A 6757-nucleotide genomic window follows, 5' to 3' on the forward strand; every position below is an offset into this window, starting at 1 on the left:
CATGTTTTGACAAATGCTGTACCCTAGTGTACTTTTTGCTCATTATAATATCATTATAATACCAAAACACACCTCCATCCCAAAAGCTACCCGCCTCCAAGGTGCGACCACCCCTCACTGAGCATGCGCTCTGAATTTCTCGGAGCCTATTGCTTTAAACGGAGACGGGAAAACTTTACACCAATCATAACTAAGATATGCTTGACTAGAGCCACTCAAGCTCCACCTAAAAGATAGAAAATAATATAAATTGGCCCAAGAGAAAGGGGATGTTAGGGAAGATACCACCGTCAGGGGAGATACCATCCCGAGGACAATATCCTTAGGACCTCCTGACTCCTGGGATCAGTCGACGGGCTGAGCCTCTCTTCCCCCCTCATTGGGACGCCTTTGGGTGAGATCTGAATACTTGCTTATAAATCTCTATAGAGTCTTTGATCCTTTTAACGCGTTTATTTCTAGGCTGCACACCTGTGACACCTGTAAACACCTGTAACATCTGTAACACCTGCAACACCTATAACCTCTGTAACATCTGTAACATCTATAAACATCTATAACACCTGTAACACCTACAACACCTATAACACCTGTGTATTTTATGCATACTAACTTGCTTTTGCAGACAGTCACTATCGCCGGCAATCCAAAAGAACCTGATTATCTGTTGCTGTAATAAACCATACTTGATTGCATTGTGATAACTCTCATTGAGTGCAACGAGGGTGAGGGTGGTTATCCGTGATAGTTCAGTGTTCTGAATCTAACCAGACCCCCAGGCGGTTAATGCATTTTTGGTGAATGTCTGAACGGACCCCCAGGCCGTTAATGCGTTTTTGGTGAATGTCTGACTGGACCCCCAGACGGTTAATGTGTTTTTTGGTGAATGTCCGACTGGTTCAGTAACCTGAATCTGACCGGGCCCGTAACGGTTAATCAGCTACACCCCTTAACGCGACAGAGACTCCACAACCTCTCCAGGCAACCTGTGCCAGTGCTCTGTCACCCTCACAGTAAAGTTTTCTCATATTCAGACATATTCATGTTTTACTTTGTGCCCATTGTCTCTTGTCAGTTGCAGACACCAAAAAGGGACTGACTCCATCCTCTTGACAGCCTCCCCTCCGATATTTATACACATTGATGAGGTCTCCCCTCAGTCTTCACTTTTCCAGGCTAAAAAGGCCCAGCTCTCACAACTTTCCCTTGTATGACAGGTGCTCTAGTCATCTGATCATCTTCGTAGCCCTCCTCTGTCCTTGCTCCAGTAGCTCCACGTCCCTTTTGTACTGGGGAGCTCAGAACTGGACACAGTACTCCAGGTGAGGCCTCACCTGGGCTGAGTAGAGGGATCACCTCCCTTGACCTGCTGGCAACACTCTTCTGAATACCCCCTAGGACACCTAGGTGGTCTTCTTGGCCACCAAGGCACAACGCTGACTTGTGGTTAACCACCAGGACTTTCAGGTCCCTCTCTGCAGAGCTGCTCTCCAGCATGTCAGCCCCCAGCCTGTGGTGGTGCTTGGGGTTATTCCTCCCGAGGTGCAGGACCCTGCACTTGCCCTTGTTGAACTTCATGAGGTTCCTCTTGGCCCAACCCTGCAGCCCGTTGAGGTCCCTCTGAATGGCAGCGCAGCCCTCTGGGGTATCAGCCAGTCCTTTGAGCTTTGTGTTGTCAGCAAACTTGCTGAGGGTGCACTTCGTTCCATCATCCAGACCATTGAGGAATAAGTTGAACAGGACTGGACCCAGTACTGACCCCCAGGGGACACCACTAGCTACAGGCCTCCAACTAGACTAGAGAGCTCACTGCTACCCTCTGAGCGCTGCCATCCGGCCAGTTCTCAACCCACCTCACCGTCCACTCATCTAGGCTGCACTTACTGAGCTTCCCTATGAAGATGGTTTGTGAGACAGTGTCAAAAGCCTTGCTGAAGTCAAAGTAGACAACATCCACTGCCTTCCCTTCATCCACCCAGTCAGTTATTCCATCATAAGATATGAAAAGCAATATCAAAATACTTAACCAGAATAGGATGATATAAAATATGTAGCTTACATGGAAAACATATCCACATGGCATTTGTGTAACACTTTTAAATGGCATGTGTTGGGACTAAGGTCCTTTATGGTATTACCTTTCCTGAAAAATGTGTCCCTCCCACATGCACTATTTTGCTGAAATCCGTATTTACCACTGAGTGCTGCTTCTCTTTCAGTCTGCATTTTATATTACTCAGTTCCCAATATATACACAGTCAGAACACTTAAACCTAACAATCACATCCAAACCAATATCGGTTCAAAATAGCTCAAAGTAGACCTAGTCATTTCACACTTCTGTCATGAGAATAACATAAACCCATTGTAACTTATTTTTCCAATCTTAGAGTTGTCTATATCAATATTTATCTCACCTTATACCTTTTCTGTTTTCCATACCCTTCATTTTCTCTTGCTCCCATTTTTCCATTTTGCTTTTTCACAGTTTTTGTGTGTGTTTTTACAGTTTTTCCTCTGGTGTTTCGCTAGTCTCTTTCCCAATTTCTTTCTTTTCTCCTTTGAATGCTTCCTCCTTACTTCTGTTCCGGATGTGTTATGGTGGAATCAGGTAAGCTGCAGCTTGGTTGCTCGTTCTGCTGCTGCATCAAACTTCAGCAGTTACCTTCACTCCCTAGCTCTCTGCTTCCTTATCTGGAAGAACAAGATAAGTAAGCTGATCTCCTGAGCTTTGAGACATACCAGTAGGAAGCTCATTTAAGCACAGTTTTCCCATCTATTTCATCTCTTCTCTACCTCAATTACTTTCTCAATGAGTTCCATTGTTTTCAGCTCCTCAGTTTCAGCTAACTCTTAGCTCTCATTCTTCCCTCTTTTCTCCTTACAACAGTAACATTTTTAATGTAGAACTTCAACATATCATAGTTATTACTGATATTCACATAGTATGTGGGTTATAGGCCCTTTACATGCACTTTGTCTCTACTTTAAAGGGAAGCTGGAACAGTTCATGGTTCCACTGATTTCAGCTCTGATCACCAAAGAACTTGAATGATGGTGCAACATCTGCTTTTAGTTATAAAAATGATCAGAAGAATCATAGAAGGATGAGAAATGTGGGTTGAGCAAAGAATGTCCAGTTATGAATGCCAGTTATGTTGTCCTGTGAAACCCTGTAAATGGAAAATGTGTGCATGTGAAGCCAGCCCTCCAACATCCAGTCATGAGGTTAATTTAAGTCATGTGTCCCTAGTACTTTTGGGAAAAGACTCAGACAATGAACACTTGGGGAGTATAATGCTAACATCAATCAGAAATCGAATGTTAGACATATTTCCACTATGCTCTGAGGAAAAGATATGCACTGTCAGCATAAATGCATTTCTACATACATGACTATTTGCTATGAAACTTTTTTTTTTTTTTTTTTTTTTTTTTTAAATCTCTGTCTATTGGCATTAGAGGATCTTAATCACCTTCAGTGAGAGAGGAGGAAAACATCAAAGCTTGTCAGTGTTAAATGCCTTTGTCTACAGTGCCAGAAGTGCTATTCAGTAAGTTGTGAAGTAGAACTGGCTTGGTCTCTATGTCTGTAGTAAAATAAATACAGATACCACTATTCTGATGTTATCCTCTGGAACAAAATATTTATACTCCATAACTGTGGAAGTGATGTAGAGCGTTAAGGTAACATGAAAAAACATGTAGTATTTATGGATTGTAAAGCCGTAAACTATAGGCCATATTAAACTAGGCTAGAACTTGTTGGTTCATAAAAGCTAAGCAGCATTGGATTTAGCTAACCTTAGATAGAAGATCAGCCAGGATAGATAAAATAATTGTTTGAATACATCATCACTTTTTACAAACTCTTACTGAAGTTCCAGTTACATGCTGACTTTATAGCTGTATCACTGCTGATCACTCTAAAATCCCATGGCACTAAGTGAAAGAACACATTACCTCTGATCTCCTGACCAATCATCAATTCAGATAATCACAGCAACAATTCAGATAATCACAGCAACAACATCTTTTATACATCTTGTAGTTCTAACTGGAACCACTGATTTTACTCACTGTCCCAGACCCCAATTCTGTATTTTGAGTTACTGTAGACTGTTAGGGAGCTGCTGTTTTCTCTGATCTACAGTTCAGCTGAGGGATTCTGGAAAGATGCAATTCCAAGAAAATGCTGGAAGCAGACCAGTGAAGATATTGCTGGTGATTTATTTTGATTTTTACTCTTCAGAGGAGAAAAAAAAAGTGATCACTAGATGTAAGATTAATAGAAAAAGTGCCCTCCCCCAAACAAACAAAAAGAACAAAACAACAACAAAATGAAACAAACACCAAAAACAAACAAACAAACAAAAAAAAATAACCACAAAAAGCAAGTTGCACTGAATACTGAATTCAAAATATCTTCTGAACTGCTGGCATTGAAAAGTATTACCAGTATGCAAAGTTTTCCTTTGTTCTATAATAAGAGTACAGTATTGTCAATGAAACAAATAGTTAACTTGAATTTATGCAAGAATATGACTTGAAAATCTATCAGGCCTTTTTTATTTATTTATTTTTATTTTTATTCTTTTTTTTAGAAAAACAAAGTACCATTCAATGAAATGGAAAAATAAACAGAAATGGAAGAAATATGAAATTACAGAAAATTTAATTTTTCACATGAATCACAATGTTCCCATGGTGTGCACTGTCAAGCATATTACTGAGTCAGGAATTTAGCAAGATGCAGAAAACAACTGACAAAAATAAACAAAGTAGTAATAATAATGATTTTCTTAAGAGGTCTCTAAGGAAGCATACCAGTTTTAACCCTTCCAAAGGGGACCACATCACCTCTAATTATTTGAGAATAAGAGAAAAATTTATCTGGGGAAAACTTATTTTGTAACTGTGCACATTAAAGTTTCTTTCTGATAAAATTTTTGCTGAACACACAGAGAGTAATCTAAAAGAGGTAGGCACATGGGATTCGTGTGGCAATTCCCCTTATCTTGTACTCTGATAACAATGCTTAGCTAATTGCCTTTTTTTATATATATGTATATGAACTGACCCAGTTAAAGATTAGTGTATCTAATAGCTGTGAGATGCTATAATTAGAACATTTTCAATTATTTAACACTTAACTCTTCTCTGGAGCATGGAAATTTGATATAGCAGTTCTGAATACTGGAACAGCACCTTGATGGGAGGAACTTTCTGACAGTACTTAGGCTGATGTTTCTCACGTATGTTCTCAGTCAATATTACAGTTTTATATAGGTAGGAAGGCTTGTCTTGGAATCTGTCTTGTTATGAAAAACTGCCAATATCCCTTATCTGGACAAAGCAATTTCAGTTCATCTATCTAAATATATACAGCTGAGCACAATAGAAAAATTATTCAGTACCTAAAAAGTGAAGTGAATTTTAGGCTTATCAACCGTGCTGGACTGTGAATACTTAAAATTCAACCCCTCATTTGTTCACAGGACAGCTAGAGTCATCTAGAGTCATTGTCACATTCACAGAGACTTCAATACATTCTGGAACTGGGCAGAAAGTTATGAAAATAACCCCCCAAAATACTAAATACTACCAAGTTGTGGTATGTCACGTGCACACACACATTCACATGATTGGGACTGAGGCAACCTGCTTATTTTACATGGGCCATAATACATGATCTTGCCTTAGCAGAAAACATTTTGATGCATTTTTCAAGCAAAACTAAACTAAAATGCCTCTCTAAAGATGCTAAGAACAATATTACATGGACATGCCATGTCACAGGTAAAGCTCATGATTATACCTGCTGTCACTTCTAGTGTCAGCTTAAAAACAAATGAATTTGTAAAAGCATAACCCAGGCTAATTTTAGGGATGTGAAATCTACCACAAGTGTGCAATTACATCATCAATTTACTTGAACACCTTTCACCTCCTTTGTAAAAACTGGAATACTAAAATAGTTAATTCTTTCAGCTGCATTGACAGCATGTTATACATGTATGTTTGACACTCTTCTGTTTGTAAACAAACGCCTTCTTTTTTGCACACACCTTGCAACTCTCCTACAATTCCCAGGTCCATGCATAGCTTTCTCTGTAATCTCCTTTACATCTTATGTGACTATCTCAGGCACTGCAGCACGACTGGTGACACAGCTGAAAACAGAAAGCATGCAGTAAAACAGCTTGAAACACTGCCCACATGAGGTTTACATAGGAGACATACTCTTATTGCTATAGATCTGGCATTCACCAGTGACCAAGTTTCAAGCTAGTGCCTGCACAAAGGCCCAGGATTTAACCCGGCCATTGTACATTGATACCTGTGTACAAGGAAAGTAGCCACAGGAGGTGGTTACAAAAGGAAAAGCATTATAGAAAACCATAATTATTTTTCACCCTCACAGCCCTGGGCTAGACTGAAAGCTCCCTTTTGGAGCACTTCCCTACTTTGCTGATCAAATTTTGCAATCGTACCTCTGCCTGCATTTTAGTTAAATACTTCCCTGAGACTGCTGCATGTTCTGAAAAAATGGGGACAGACATTCTGCCTTCTCCTTAGGACTGAGATGTTGAAGAGCATTACTGAGAAGGCACCTCACCCCTTCTAAAACATTAGCAGAGGTGATACTGATGTACTTAGCAAGCTTCTTTCATTCAAACACTAATCCCTGAGAACCCATTTTGTGAGGGAGCAAGCTTCCTGCCTTTCAAAGCACCTGTGAGTGCTCTGGTGCAGG

The sequence above is a fragment of the Aythya marila genome (assembly GCF_965140915.1).
Source record: "Aythya marila genome assembly, chromosome: 2".
In the NCBI taxonomy this organism is placed as follows: Eukaryota; Metazoa; Chordata; class Aves; order Anseriformes; family Anatidae; genus Aythya; species Aythya marila.